The 16,812-nt window shown below is 38.6% G+C and overlaps 1 long non-coding RNA gene across 1 annotated transcript; it reads right to left on the bottom strand.

Annotated features, from left to right (window-relative positions):
• Positions 1-6,211: 6,211 nt before the first annotated feature.
• On the bottom strand, positions 6,212-9,313 carry LOC118557372. The gene is made up of 3 exons (XR_004927842.1): positions 9,236-9,313; positions 7,128-7,157; positions 6,212-6,226 (listed from the first exon to the last, which is right to left on the bottom strand). It is a non-coding gene; the product is annotated as an uncharacterized LOC118557372 (long non-coding RNA).
• Between the last annotated feature and the right edge of the window lie 7,499 nt (positions 9,314-16,812).

Genomic DNA, 16,812 nt, shown 5'->3' with positions numbered 1-16,812 from the left:
TAGCAAATAGGGCTTTCCTTAAATGACATCACATTTGCCTGCACAAAACAACGCCGCTGTCACAACTGCCATTCTTTCACTGAACCAGATTGGGCCTTCCCCTGTCCATCGACCGGGACAGAAGAATGAACTTCACCTCGAACGTCATGACAGTGCTCCTCCACATCTTGGGTGTGGAAGTTCCACATTTCTTACACTGCAAAAACATGGGATTTTCTGCAGTTATCTGCACATAAAATTGTCATGAACCTTGAGCCTAATGAATGTTAATGGCAAACAAACTGCTGAAACTGCAGGGAATTGATGTGAACTTTGTTAGGCAGTGTTGCCACCATGACCCCTGTTAATTGAATTAAAAAAATTCAGCTCTCAATTATAGAGAGGAGATGGATGATTTTTGCACAACCAGCACTTTACTAATTCATGCAAGAATTAGAACAAAAGACAGTGTCAAAAGCCCTCTGCCCTGCCCCTGTGTCTGTTCTGTTCTAATTACAACAGAAACTCTCTTGCTTATATTGGTGTTCTTCAGTCACACAACAGAAATAAAACAATAAAACAAGTACAGCACATTTTTACATAAAAAGATAGATAGATAAATAGATAGATAGATAGATAGATAGATAGATAGATAGATAGATAGATAGATAGATAGATAGATAGATGTGCATTGTTTTAAAAAGTAAACAAATTGAAAGTATGAAAACATTCTATTATGTGTACAAATTAAAAATTACCAACTATGTACACACTAACAAGTTCTGCTCATCCAGAAATTCAATTCAAAACATTATTCAGTCGGCCAAACGTTGCATTTTTTTGAAAGAAACTCCTAGTTCAGCTTCTCCCTCAAACTCAAAACCATCCAGCAACCTCCGTGGTGGTTTTACAATCCGGGGAGGTTGTTTTCTGGACTCTCCTTCCCTTCTGTCACAAATTTTTTTTCTCCTCACCTTCAGCGTTCATCTGTGAGGAAAGGAGAGACAAAGGGACTGATTTGAGGGGTTCCTGTAGTCGCGTGAGGAAAATTACCACACTAACACTATGTAGCCTTGAAAGTGCATTTTTTTCTCTTAAAGGCCGTTTAAATTCTTCTGATATTGCGAACTGTCACGGAGTTATGGTAAGACAAAGTGCGCATGCGAAAATGTGTTGGTGCCAACACATTCGATGTTAAAGGGTTAAATTGACATTAATCTTCCCTATTAATGATGAACTAACGCTCGTAGCACTATTGAAAGATGGCGAAGTGAAAGGAAAACAAGCATTATGTTTAAAATGAACCGTAGTTATATTTAGTAGGTGGTAGCACTAATGTTAACCAGGAAGCTAACTGCACTAATGCTAATGGACATAAGAAGCTAATTTAAAAATACTTAATATCCGATTGGTGTATGAAACCCTTATGAAACTAAACTTTATTAAAACTGTAAAACATGGTGAAAACACCTAAAAAAATTAAACCATTCTAAACTTTCCCTGTTCATTCTCTGCCAAACCTCTACTTATGTCTGGTTGTGGCAAAGGGGTATCCAGTTGCAGTTGTCATCATCCTCATCACCTTTCCTTCAACCCTTCATGCCCTAAAAGTAGCATACAGACCACCATTTTTAGTACAGTCTCTATAGCACTGTACATCAGCTGGATCTAGTGAACAAGAACAGCCCTGAACCTGAACATCTCCATTATTTTTCAGATGAAGCCGTGTTCAACGTGATAAAATTTATTTTATCCCAAATTGGGTAAATGTTATCTACCATGGGTCTGCTGGGGACACAGTAGGTCAGGTCTTGATGGATAACCTGCTCCATAGCTTCTCTCAGCCGAGTTGCTATGGCTTTGGAGAGGATCTTATGAGCCCTAAGTATTAGACTTGTTTTGTATGTATTCATGCAGTCTTCAGTTCAGCTATTAGTGGGTTTGTGTAGTTTTAGAATCTGTTTATTCATTGGGGTTTTCTTGTTCTTGTTAGATTTTGTTTCCTCCTTCTTTATGCCGTATCATTGCTCTCCATCAGCTCAGCCTTTATGATTTCCACCAGTGCTCTAATTATCACCTGATCAACTCCACCTGGCCCTCATTCCTTTTCTCTTCTTCTCCCCTCAGAATTTAAGTTTAATTTTGATTTCATGTTCAGGCCACTGGTTCCCACTCCTAATCTCCTCCGATCGTTTAGCTGCCTGTGCTCCATGTCCTTCCTTCCCAATGTTTCAGTAGCTGTATGTTTCTTAGTTCAATAAAAAATCACATTGACCTCTACTACACTCTGCATTTGGGTCCTTCCTCTACAAAATGGGACTAATACAGTTCAGTATTAGTCTGAAGCAGGAGAGAGCCACAACTATGGAACACCTGCAGCGGAATGGTGCCTAAGACGGCACACCCCAAAAGTAGCACTAACATCACACCTGATAAAGACACTCTAGAGGCTGATCCTCACCCATCCTCACCCCTTGGTGAAGGCTTCATTGGATCTATTGCAGTTTGCCTACCAGCTTGGCATCAGCTTGGATGATGGCATCATCTACCTGCAACAGCTGAGCTCTGACCCACCTGGAGAAATCTGGGGGCACCATAATGAGTGTGTTCTTTGAGTTCTCCAGTGCTTTCAACACCATCCATCCACAACTTCAGAAGAACAAACTGCAGCGGTTTACCACTACTTCTCCCACTGGATACTGCATTACCTCAGTGGTTGACCGCAGTATGTTAGGACATGGGGCTGTCTCTGACAGGTTGGTCTACAGTATGGGAGCAGTGCAGGGAACTGTACTGACACAATTTCTGTTCACTCTGTACACTGCAGGCTTCTTCATCAACTCATCAATTATCTCTCTGAAGTTATTTCAGCCAATAGGGGTTAGAGCAGGTATTACGAGGTGGGGCTTTCCAACTTTTTCCTCAGAATACAAATTTTTGTCAATATCTTTAGTTAATTCCATTAAACATTGTTTATCTATCAATATGTATATGTAATCTATGCCCAAATGGAAAAGCCAAATGCCATCTGGAGAAAAGTGTTACGATCACATGAAATGACTATTCTATTTGGTTGCACTGTACATTAACCGTGTTGAACCAAATTTATTATGTTTTTATCTAGTCATTTTTGTACTACAGCCTATTTCTGTTGTGCAACACTATTCCTCATAGTAAATATGATGATTACAGGCTTTGACTTGTGACATTAGAAGCACATTAAATATAGAGTGCTTGTTAAAAGATTTAAACAAACCCTCGTAATTTATTATACATCAGTTCCTTAGGATTAGGAAAAAATATAGCACACGAATAATGTCAGCAGAGGCCACAGCTGGTTCTAAATCACATGTTTAAAACAGCTAATGTGGAAAATAAAGCTGAGCTGCTGACATTTAAATAATTAAACTTAAATCTAGGGCCCTTTTCATTAATAATTGTTTCCAAGCTGCTAATTGCATTTCTTTGTCTCCTGTCTCTGTTTTAACAGCATAAAAAGCTTGCACAAATCTAAAGCAATTCAATTTAGAGACAAATTTATTCCTTAGATAGCATGCCTCAAGTAATCTTAGTGTGGTCCTTGTGGCAAGCAATGATGAAATGCTTTGATGAACTGCCGCTAATTTAAAAGTTCCTGTGCTCTTTTTCATTGTCGTTATTTGATACAATTTTTAAAGCAACAATACTTGTAATTACTCAAAGCAAATGAAGAGATGAACATTGAAATAGTCACTCCCTGTTTGCATCAGCTCATCGCCACATTCACATACAATTTCACTGCACACCCTTGGCTTACCTTCTTTGGTCCATTATGAACACTGCTGACTGATATTGGTAAAATTAATTATACTTTGTATTTGTCTTAGGATATGTAATGAAAATACCTTACAACACATGCTTAGCCTCACAGCAGAGATTAGTTAACAGTAAATTACATTATCTGTGAGTTAGCAGGTGAATAGCTTCTAATATGTTTGCAGTATAGAAATATAAATCAACAGACATGGCTAGCAACAAATCAAGTTGGATAGGTGTCACAGTTTGGGTTTTTCACAAGACTAGATGGTAATATTGTAATATTGACTGTCCATTTTGAAGCAGAATGTCTGGTGACAGCTTTCTATCAACTACCTGTTTACATTATTATAACCACTTCTGATCTTCAGATCTTCAGAAACCAAACCATTTAAAGACAAATACATAGTCTGTATGTATGTATGTATGTATGTATGTATGTATGTATGTATGTATGTATGTATGTATGTATGTATGTATGTATGTATGTATGTATGTATGTATGTATGTATACACTCACTTTTGGAAGTGGTGGCCCAGTGGTTAAAGAACCAGGTGTTTGTGTGTTGGAGAGGCCCCAAAGGTTGGCGGCACATCCCTTAGGAAGCAGGGTTCATTCTATTTTCGCATCAAACATGTCAGGCATGGTAACAAATATGATTTATAAATAATCTGCATATCCCAATAAAATCACATTTGCCCACCTTTCATGCAGTCCAGCAGCTAAATAAGTGAGCTGTTGTTGCCCTCAGTCAGCACAATGAGGCTGGTGTCAGACCTGGGGCCTGTTTCAGAAAGGAGGTTAAGTGAAAACTCTGAGTATGTTAACCCTGAAATGAGGGAAACTCTGGGTTTTCTGTTTCAGAAAGGGAGGTAAGTTAAACCTGAGAAAGCAGAGTAAGTCAAGCCCGTTTCTGAAAGAGAGGTAACTTATACTCAGAGTCAGTTACCATGGCAATTTACTCTGTGAACCTAACCTGGTCGGGAGCAGGTTTTCTTCAGAAAACCCAGTTTATTTTGGTCTCCTCCACTTTTTTAAAAAGGAAGTGGTGTTTAAACACCTCATTGATTCTTTGGGGACATATTCATTGCGCACATTTCAGTCACGCAGAGCGCATCAAAGGGAAAAAAATGGCAAGTCCTTTTATGGATGATCCTGTTGACGAAGAGGCTGTATTACTTCGTAGGGAGTTACATTTACGTTGGGAAAGGATTTTGAGGCCGAGAGTGGATTTTTTGTCATATCCCTATCCTATCACAGCAATTTATATGGTGTTCTTCATTTGCTTAAAAAAAAAAAAGAAAAGAAAAAAAAGATTTTAAAATAGTTTCAATATTTCCTAGAATTCACCTGTGACCATACACTCACCTCTAGCTTTAGTTTCAGAATGTCGATTTCCAGATCTGCCATTTGGATCTGGCGGTCCAAGTATACAAGTTCTTTGCTGTTTTTTTTCTATCTTTTTAATAAGAAGAAGTCTATATAACTCCTTAACTGGCAACTGAAATTACATTAGATTAGAGTTACATCATGAATGTAGTCTAAAATTCTGAATGAAACTGTGGCATTTACTGTAAATCACTGAACTGTGTCCATCTGTGCACCAGAAGTTGATGGACCTTCCTCCTGCCGTTCTTCCACACTCTGGGGGGTAGAGATAAGAATGACCATTTATAGATATAAACTTGGATTCTATAGGCTACTCCACATATAAATGTGAATGTGTAGATTGTTTGATGTGTGGACATATAATATTAAAATTACCTCTGTAGGCCTGTCTGTGGCAGCAGAAACGGTTTCTTCATCCCCATCATCCTGTGAAGATGAGCATTTCATAGAGTACACTTTATAATACCATTTGTCATAATTGATGGTGTATGGAGTAGGCTACTGACAACTGTATGGGGTACTGTTGGGACAGGAGGCTCCAAGAGGCAGATATTACCATCCAAATCTGTTGGGACCAACAAAAAACCCAACCCAAAGTAATATAAATGGAAATATCACATTTAGTCTATATAAAAAAATAACACTGTAGGTAGACCTCTTACATTTTATGAAGGCACTTAAATCTTCTGGAGTGACTGGCTCTGATGAAGTCCCTCCAGGAATTCCCTCAGCCATTGGCCATCCAGCATTTAGGCTCAGGGCCATCTCTTCTGCATTTGTCAGGGGTGGTGGTGCAGGTCCTCCCCCTGTTTTACGAGCCTCTGCCTTCTTTCTGTTGGCTGAGTAGAAGTCAAACGAGAATGAACATTCAGACCTATGTCAAAAATGCTGCTGCACTGCTAGACACTGAATGCCATTTAGTCAAATGTTTGTAAAGCCAGGTAGCTACTCTACTCCTATGATGTGCTCAAGGCTTACCTGCTTGAAGTATGTTTTTATATTTCATTTTCAGCTGCTGCCATGTTCTTTTGAACATGGCAGCAGGATCCTGCAGGATTGCACCTATCCATGGAAATTAAATTAGGTTTAATAAAATACTGTTCTTGCAGTTTCACCTCTGATATTATAACAGTTGGGTAAGTTACTCTAAAATAGTTCTTAATTACTAACTACAAATTTTATCTTCAACAAGTCTAATTAGATTAATGTAATAATTACTGTCTCTAGAAAGTATTGGTTTACTTACTAATTTGTTTTACTTACTTATTAATTACTTTCTAAATCCCAAATCAACCTCAACCACTTGAACAATACAAGGAGAGACAAGAAACTGCACTTCTAATGCTTTCAAATAAACAATATTCAATTGCATGAATTAATCTTAAATTGACCAAAGTGTGTAACTAGAGGGAGAAAGTTAAATTAAAAATATACCTTTTAAAATTTGATATTAAATCTACTACTGTTTTATAGTCTTTAATTTGATTACAGTATTCAGATGACTTAGTAACTTAATTCATTACACCCAACACTGTATAAAAGTAATTAAATGTAAACTTACGCATTGACTCGAGCAGCTATTTTCACCCAAGCTAACGCTCTCTCCTTCGCCGCTGCAGCCGTATTGCTTTTTTTTAAAATACATGTTCAAATTCTGCATATGCTTGCATAAGCACATCCAGTTCTGCTGGTGAGAAATATGCACACCTTTTTTTGTCTGACGCAGTTGCCATGGTGACTCGTAATATCTGCACTCCATCGATAATGGCTTTTTATAGTTGTGGTGCACACGCTTAAGTCAGAGTCAGTGAACTCAGAGTTGATTGAACTAACTCATTTCAGCTGTTCTGAAACCCAAAACTCAGAGTTTCCCATCTCAGGCTAAGTCAACTCAGAGTTCAAGTTTTAACTCAGAGTTGGTTGAACCTCCTTATTGAAACAGGCCCCTGGCCAGAATGCTCACCTGAGAGAGCTGTTCGGCTGGTTATCCACCCTGTAAACATTGAGTGAATGAGCACATTTTTCTATAACAATCATACAAGCATTAATGTGTAGATAGCATACAGTTCATCATCACTAGGGGGACATTACATAGTTTCAGCAGCAGGACATGTTAAGGGTGTAACTCTAGTACAGAAATGCTGAGACAAATGACCGAATAACAGGACACTAAACGACAAGCGTGGACAGACATGCACTCAGTATGGTGAAAAGGCATTTATATCTTATTTACCGGCCGTAAAATTGTTTCAGAAACACATTTATATTACAAATAAGCATGTTAGTAAAAAGGTATATGGATAATTGCAGTAGATGAGATAGACAGGCTAAAGATTTGGCTTTCAACACTCCACTATTCTCCTCCACGAGCTGTGCCCACAGCAGACACTGCTCTTCTTGCCAGTTTGGTTTCCTCAACCTTTTTTTCTCCATTTTATGTTTGCCATTTTGCCATGTAAAACTGTTGATAAATACAACCAGGCAATCACAGTAAATTGCTGCCAGCTGAGTGCCCACATTAACATGAAATAGTAAAATGAACAGCATGACGTGACAGCTCAAAATAATAAGGTAAATAAGGTATGTTCAAATGCATTCCTTTCTGCTGATGTGGCATATGCTGCATATGAGACAATTGCATTTATTCTGCTTAATTTCATCATAACACACTTGTCTTCATCAAGTTTGGATTCTATAATCACTTGATTGCTCTCCATTGATCACTAAGAGAGCGCATGTGTTTTGCTTTTTGTTTGTTCTTTATATCAACCTATCACAGCACTTAAAAGACAGCGTCACACCTAGCAACGGGGTCAACCACACCTCCTCACAAAGATAAATCTTTTTGCCATTTCCCTCCTCAGAGTCGCTCACAGCAGCGATATGAATCGCTCTTAAGCCAAGACTCCTAGGTAGGAATTTTTAGGCTAAGATAGGAGCTCTCTGAGAGGACTCTGAAAATCTTTATGAATCCAGACACTGGCTTCTAAATTGTGGAACTAGCTGCTGCTGAAGGTCAGGCAGGCCCCATCTTTTTCTGTTTTTAAAACTTGTTTAAAAACAGATTTTCATTTCTCTTTGGCTTTCAACCCAGAGTGAGTTAATATCTGTGTCTTAATATTGCACTCTTTCTGTGTATTTCTGATGTGTTGATTTCTATTTTTGCATATTTATTTTACTGTTTTATTGTTGTTCCTTGTTTGTATATTTGTGCAGCACTTTAGTCAGATGCTATGCTGTACACTAAATGCTTTAGAAATAGATATGGTATGGTATGAGGACCTAAATAAAAAAGGCCCAAAAACCAACTAGAATCTTAAACGAAAGTGTGCACATTTCATCACACATTTCTACCATTACATTCCTCGTTCAATGATCAACAGGGTGATGTGTACCACATATTAACAAATAAACCGTGACAAGGTGTAAGGCAATCACACTGATTGCTGTAAATATTTAAATACTGTGGACACTCATGTATAATGCTGCACGATTGATGCATTGGCACTGCTGGACGATGTTCAAATGGGAGAATTAAAGCTCTCCATGAGAACAAAGAGTTTTTGTCTCATAGTCAGGTGGGAAGCTCCTGTTTATTTATACTACATGAAATGCTCAGCTACAGAAGTTAGCCCCATGTCACTAAAGATCAGTGACATGGGGAAGATCAGGCGGGCAGGCAGAGGGGGGCATGGAGAGCTGAGCAAGTTGAGAGTTGAAAGTAAAGGAGCTGATACCTAATAGCTGACGGTATGCTCTGCGGCTATTTGGAAAGACTGCGTACACTGGGGGCATGCGGTGCTACGGCGGTGTGGTTTTCTGTACAACATGGAATCCATCTCCCTCCTCCTTTAGAATTTCAACACAGAGCATGGCTCGGTGAGTATGTCATGCAACATTTAGGAGCAATAAAGTTAAGTTTCTAACAAGTCATTTTGATGTCTTTGACATGCCAGACATAGCATCATACAAATGGCACAATATTGTTCTAATTTCTTTCAATTAATCCGGTTTTTCCTCTCTGATTTTGCAGAACAGTGTATGTTAGCACCCACCCTCCTGCAGACATACCATGTCCTTGGGGCACACTAGTGCTGGGGACAGCCTGACCCCTTGTACCCATTGGCCCCTCCCACAGATTCTCTTCATCCAAACTCTCCTAGCCACCTGCCAAATCAAGAAGACAACATACACATTTGTTAAAGGGTTTTCTGTGGAATTGCATTTGTTTGCTATTTTCTAAGTGGTTGCAATTGTTCAAAAACACCTGTTGTAAAACCAAAATACCATCCCCAGACAAGTTTAGAAAAATTCCACCACAGTGGGCGTTGCCAAGAGACACTGAGGGGTACAGCCAGTCTGGGTCCGTCGAGCTGCACCAGGCAACTCTCTGCAGCATAAATGCATACTGAACCCGCAAAACAACATACAAACATGTTTTAAGTCTTTGTTGTCTAAAAGTTAATGTATTAAGAGGATTTTAAGTTAAGGTGACTACATTTCGCTAACAAAAACCAGGGATGTCTCTGATTTTGTTGAGAAACTTTGTCTGGGGGTTGGTTTGTTTTGCATGACCGCAACGCTGACAGTGCGGGGAAGGCGCGTTCAACTCAGCTTTTCTACTACGTCGGGACAGCGGCAGGACGAGAATAAATACATCTCGTTGCGCTAAGCTTTTTTCTTCCATCATGATACAGTGAAATTGGCGACAGAATTTGCCAGGGAGAGAGAGAGAGAGAGAGAGAGAGAGAGAGAGATGTGTGCGTATGTGGACGTGCAGGCTTGCTGTCTGTAGCGCAGTGGAAACTGGTCTATCTATAGCTTTGAGCTAGTTGCTTATTTGTTGCCCATGTAAGAGACTTCATGGTAAAAAAAGCCCAATAAACCACAATCCACGACTCAAGAAATTTAGAGCCAGATGTCGCTTATAACCAGTAGACTTGGTAACACTTATTGATACCAATGGCCTTACATTGGGTTGCATTGAAGCTGTTCGTCTTACCGCGAGAATGACAGCAAAGCGACAAGACCGCCTCCTACTTGGTGCACAGAAAGTTGCAAGTGTGGTTTTTCAGCCAGAGACACTAGAGGGAGATGACAGTCCCCTCAGTTGTCTCATAAACTCTTAGATTATCATCACAGGACCTTAAAGAAGATTTATTAAGATGAAAATGTTACTTAGTGGGGCTTTAATAATGATTACTTAGGTAGAATATACACATACCCACATATGCAACAGATGGGGTGACAGTGGCACAAGAGTTAAACCCTAGTCATTGGTGGGTTGCCAGCTCGATCACCCGTTCTGACTGTCTCAGTTGTTGTGACTTTGGGCAACACACTTCACCTAAATTGCCTGCTGGCAGTAGTCAGAGGCCTCGACTGATGTATGGCAGCCTCACTTCTCTCAGTCTGCCCCAGGGCAGCAGTGGATACTAAAAAAGCTCACCACCGTCCAGGTGTGAATGTGAATGAGTCAATGACTGACTGTAGAGTGAAGCGCTTTGGGGTTATCGGATTTGATAAAGTGCTATACAGGTACAAACCACTTTACAGATGCCTGCACGTTATCAAAATTAGAGGGCAACAATCAAGTTTCTTCCTCTCATGCCTGTATGCTCTAAATTAAGTCAGTTTAGGCTGCAATAAACAGGGTAAGTTGGGTCAAACAAAAATCAACCTTTTAAAAGTTAGTAATTAAATCTTATTTTTATTTTATTTTTAGTTATAGAAATACGATAGACCATATAAACCTGTCTGATGTAAAATAAAGTGGTGAGTTGGTCCTCCTTCTTTTAAAACCTGAGGAGTTGCTTCAGTTGGTCCAGAGTTCATGCACGATTCACACACCACTACACAAGTTTATATAAACCTATTGTTACTCATGAGCATTAAGGTCATGTGTTTAGGAAAATTAGCTTAAAATGTTAGGTGGATCTGATTTGTGTGACGTTTTTCATTTTCACCATTTACAAAAGAAAGGCAGCAAAAGATAAACTGATTTAAAGTTACTTTACATTGTAACTGACTTGTCACAATATATGATGAATGATGGAACAAAATCTGGTTTATTCAGAACAGACCTCTGCCTCAAGCCCTGGAATTCATAGCTCCTGGCATTGTTTTGTGGATCAAAGGGATTATTCGCCCAAAAAGACCCACAGACTCACACCCAGAGAAGATGGAGTACACTTAAGCTGTTTATTTCATTTTGTCACAATTTACCACTCCTTCCACATATCCCACAATCCCCCTCATACCTCCTACTCATAATCCCCTCCAAGGTAACTGTCAGTCACTCTCACCCTCTATCCTCTCTGTTTGCTGTCTAAATCTTAATCTTCCCCCCTCCCTCAGCTATTCTTCTGTCATTGAAACAGAGAAAGAAAACACTTTAGTTTAGTCTGAGCAGTTCTGTGAAATAAATTCCCTATGTATCTCCTTCCATCTCATGGTATTGGCTATTTCTCCCTTCTTCACTCCTAGTTGAAAGAAAATATGCTAATTACCCCATTTTACCTGAAGTTACTTTCCTCCTACAGACAAGTAGATACGTATTCCAACTTTCCTCTGTGCTGTTTTACTCTCATTCCTCTAAATTCTAGGACAGAGAAAGATGGAGGGAAGCGGCATGGTATTCTCTACACAAGGAAATAAATGTTGCTCTGGTGTTATCCTGCTTCCCTTTGGCCTTCTTACTGCCCTACTCTTTCCAAAAGGCACTGTGCATATACAGATATTGTATAGTTATGTAAAGTAACATGTACAGATATCTTCTGTTTATGATTTTTGTCATACTTCGATGATTGAGATCATATAACAAACTTGAATTTCTTACAATAACCGTAACAGAAATAAAATGGGTTTTTTGAAAGGATAATAAAATTTGTTGAGGAAAAAAGTTGTTCGAAAGACTTTTCATGCTCCCCAATCACCCCACCCCTAATTAAAAAACAAACTAATTAATTGTGATTATCTGTATGTTTTGGCAACCCAGTTTGAAAAGTGTGTAATGGCCACATTGGTTCACAGGGGGGAAACATATTATTGTCACCGGTCTCGTAACCTATCAAGTTTTCCCCAACGAAAAAATAACATGGCTGCCATTCCCCGTACTTTATATGGAAAAGTCAAAATTTACAGAAAACAACTGTGTTCATATGATGACATTTCCAGTGAGAAGTATGCATATTATTTTCAGTTTGTGAGAGAACGATAGCCAGTCTTATCCAGTGGGTGAGGCTAATGTTTATCCTGTCTGTCACAGCATCCCCCACGCTGTATATTTGGTCTATATTTCAGACCAAACTAGGGATATAGAGGTTGGCGTTGCTCGACAAGTATGTGGTAAACAAATTGCAAAACAATATTGAAGTTATTTCTGCACTTTAGGGCAGAAATATTAACCTCAGAATCAATTTTCAACCAGGAAGAAGTTGTGTTGTCTTACTCAGTGCAATCAATCCGGCTGTAGGGTCTCCCCAATCCTGCCCACTGAGTTTGATGGGTGAAGGTGGGAGCTTAAATTATTTCATGTTGAGTCTGCTGTACGACGCCATAAAATAAATAAATACATGGTGAATTAATGAAATGTATATTCAAAAAAAAATGTTTTAACCAAAATGACATTTAACTAACTAATGTCAGAATTTAAAGCTATAGTTGGTACTCCTGTTCAGAAACACTTTTTGTTATGCTGGGTAAAATTGTCCTTCCATCCTGAAAGTAATCAATACATTATGTATTCAGAAAGAGAAGGTTAAAAATGTGATCTCTGTGGGAGCAGCAGGCCTGTAAAAACTCTAACCAATCACTGCTCATCACACCGAAGAGCAGTGATTGGTTAGAGTTTTGTTCCTGCTCTCACTCACATCTGTCCCTCAAATTCCAGGGGAATCTCCTTATCTATTGGTTGTCCCACATGCCAATCATTCTGATGTTCTCACGTAACGCCAGTGTGTGTAAGTTTCTTATTAATTTTCGCTTGCTGGCTGCGCATGCGCACTACTAGTGTTTCTACATCTGGTTAGCTTAGCGGTAAGCTTCGGTGTTAGCCCTTCGTTGTAGCTCTGCTGCTCACCCTGTATACATGTAACATGGCTGAGAGCCACAAGAAGCAAACCGCATTCATGATTATTAGAAGAAGAGGAAGGCCTCAGTACAAAGAAATAAGACCACAGTGGATTTGGGAGATTTTTTTCACGCAATCCCCCTGAAGAACAAGATGAGACGGTCTTGCCCATGCCATGTCATTCAAAAAGGCACTTGGGGAAGCTTCTGGAGAAATCACCGACCCTAACTTTGAAAGGCATATTTAATTATGCAATGAAACATTTAATTTTACATTTCATAATTTAATGGTATATTTAGTTCTTTAATGATTTATTAAATAGAAGAATGAATAAAGTGTACATAAAATGTACATAAATAAAGTTTACATTTAATTATTCATGGAAAATGTAATGGCACATTTATTTCATTTTACAATTGATTATTTAATTTTACGTATCATTATTTAATTATTGATTTCATTATTTCAAGGTACATTTATTTATTTCATGGTATATTTAGTTATTTATTTCATGATATATTTATTTACGTAACATTGTTCCCTTTAACGCTCCATAGAATGTCATCAAAATGCATATAAGCACAGTTGTTTTCATTAAATATTGACCTTTTCACATAAAGTACAAGGAACAGCAGCCATTTTCTTTCTTTTTTTTTGCTGGGGAAAACTTGATAGTCAGATGACCTATTTGCAAACTAATGCAAATTAATAGGCCAAATACGTCGGGCTGAAACGTATCATGGAGTGAAATTGTGACAATATTACGTTACTACATTTCTGTGGACCAATGTGGCTCTCATGTTTTTCAATCAGACTGGGTTGGTTTTAGACAATCCAATTGAATTTCAGTAGCTACACCCAGTCTAGATTAGCTTACTGCCGAATGGGGACAAGAAAACCCTTAAACACAACCTGTTAGAAAACATGAAGTAGGATAGAAGATCTCAAAAAGCAACACATCAGGCCACAAGCTAAACATTTTTAGGAACATATGAGAAACAGATGAATTGACACATTTCAATCTGTAAAGGCTTACAAGCCATTTCTAAAAGTTTAAGACTTCATTGAGCCACAGTGAGAACCAGTATCCACAGATGAAGAAAACAAGCATAAGTGTGGAACCTTTTCGGTAGTGCATCCATAACTCATCACTGAAATACTGACAGATGCTGGAATGTCAAACGTTAAAAAGTCTAAATCAAGACAAAGTGACTTGTTTATATTTTAATGACAAAAAGCTAACATGCCGACACATTTTTTTTTTCTAAATAGACCATTTGCTATGACCTGCTATAAGGAGGTTACAGAGGCTTCTGAAGCAAAGAGCAGGCATGTCTGGTTCAAGTTCATTTATCTAATTTACTTCAGCAGGCTAACACCTGAAAGATCTATCTTCTTCTCTTGATTAAGATAATTCCTTAGCAAATATGCCTATTTGAGATCACCAAGTGTACAGAAATCACTTAGTTATAACTATCCTAATCTGAGCCAAAGGTGTGTGGCAAATGGTGGATTCCAACTCTACATGAGCTTCATGGTTCCAGTTTACATCAGTGAGCATTCCTCAACTCATTTATTTAAATGTCCTTTTTGTATTGACCTGTGAAGTGCCTTTACACAACCCCTGCTTTCCCTGCTGCTAAAACCCAGTCCATGCCTTCATAACTTCTGGACTCAGTCACTGCACTAGCATGCTTATAGTAGATTAACAAAATCCCTCAATAAACTCCAGCATATCCAGGATGCTCTCCTGCTCATTACATCACCCTTATCCTTAGAAATTGGCTCCCTGCTCTGAAATTCATCTGATTTAAATTGCATGTTTGGCCTCATCAAGCCTTCTTCAGGGTGGGGCAGGTGGGTGGTTGTGGTTGTTTTTGAAGGGTCAGACAGAAAATAGTAATACAGGATAAGGCTATTTTATTCTTAAATAAAAAATATATTTTTTGTATAACGGCATATAGTGTAGGGAGAAACACAGGCTACATTTCAATGGTGGATGAAATTTTCCTTTACATGCTGAAGGCTCTGGATACTGTTGGGCTGGGTTATGTTGACAAACTTCTTTAATGCTGCATGGCGATCAAGCACAGCATCTGTGGAGAAGCAGACCTATGGGGTGGTCACAGTTTTTTAAGAAATAAGAAAGCCAAGTGTGTCCAAGCGACGAAGGAAACACTGTTCTTCAGCTCACTAGGAAAGTTTACTCAAGGGTGTTGGAAGAGAATGTTTCAACTGTCTTTAGGACCTTGGATCCTGAAGTTTCCGTCTTGGCCATTGACAAGGAAAGGAAAGATTATTTCTAAAGCACATATCAGTAACAAGACAATTGTTATTCCTTATGTGCTGTATATGAACAGAACATAAGGAACAAAACAGTACAGAGGAAAAATACATTGCATGGGTAGTAGCAGGATATAAGACATGTTGGACTACAAAGTTCAACATTAACATTCTAAACTAATAGGTTTTTAAACTTCATTTATAATAAGTCAGGCTTTCTGTGCTTTTACAGTATTCTGAGAGTATTTTTCCCAGATAAGTGGAGCATAAGAACTAAATGCCGCTTGTGTGTGTTAGGTTCTGGTTCTGGGAATGCAGAGTAGATTCCCAGAATACCTAGGTGGTCTGAAGGGTTGATACACAGATAACAAGCTTGTGATGTATTTTGGTGCTAAGCCATTCAGTGATTTATAGACTAATAGAAGTATTTTAAAGTCTTTTCTCTGAGATATAGTGTAGGGACTTTAGAACCGGGGTGATGTGCTCTACTTTTTAGTCTTAGTGATGAGGGCAGCAACGATCTGGATAAACTGCTGCTGTTAGATCAATTTTTTGGCAAATCTGCATAGAAAACGTTGCAGTGATCAATTTGACAAAAGATAAACCCATGGATTAGTTTTTTGAGATCCTGCTGAGACATTAGTCCTTTAATCCTGAAAATGTTCTTTAGGTACTGGAAAGCCAACTTTGTTATTGTTATTAACTACACCCAGATTTCGGACCTAGCAGTCAAATGCTATACCAGAGAGGCTGGCCCAGGTTTCCTGGCACTCTATAGCAGAATGGAGTAATCAACAGTGTTGAATGCTGCACTGAGGTCCAATAATACCAGCACCGTGATTCTTCCACATTGTGCATTTATTTGGATGTCATTAAACACCTTGACAAGGGCAGTACTTGTACTGTGGTGAGCATAGACACCTGACTGGACAAAGTCAAAGCACATTGTTAAGAAGATATAACATTTTTGAAACACAGCTTTTTCAATAATCTTACTAATAAAAGGGAGGTTTGAGATGGGTCTGAAGCTCTGCAGTAGTAGTTTGTCCAAATTGTTCTTTTTGAAAAGTGGTTTAAATTGCTGATTTTAGATGCTGTGGGAAGATGCCTGACAGAACAGACATGTTTATTATCTGAGTCAAATCAGATGTTAATAGGAAACATTTCTTAAAAGGGGCCATGACAATAAATTTCATCTTTCTGAGGTTTTGGGGGTATAACATGATCTGTTGTTAATGTTAAAAAGGGCCTGCTCAGGGCAGTCAGCCATGTCTCTTTGCTCAAAAATACACAT

The sequence above is a fragment of the Fundulus heteroclitus genome, chromosome 23, assembly GCF_011125445.2.
Source record: "Fundulus heteroclitus isolate FHET01 chromosome 23, MU-UCD_Fhet_4.1, whole genome shotgun sequence".
In the NCBI taxonomy this organism is placed as follows: domain Eukaryota; kingdom Metazoa; phylum Chordata; class Actinopteri; order Cyprinodontiformes; family Fundulidae; genus Fundulus; species Fundulus heteroclitus.
The sequence above is the reverse complement of the archived record's forward strand: the minus strand, read 5'-3'. Positions and strand labels throughout refer to the sequence as shown.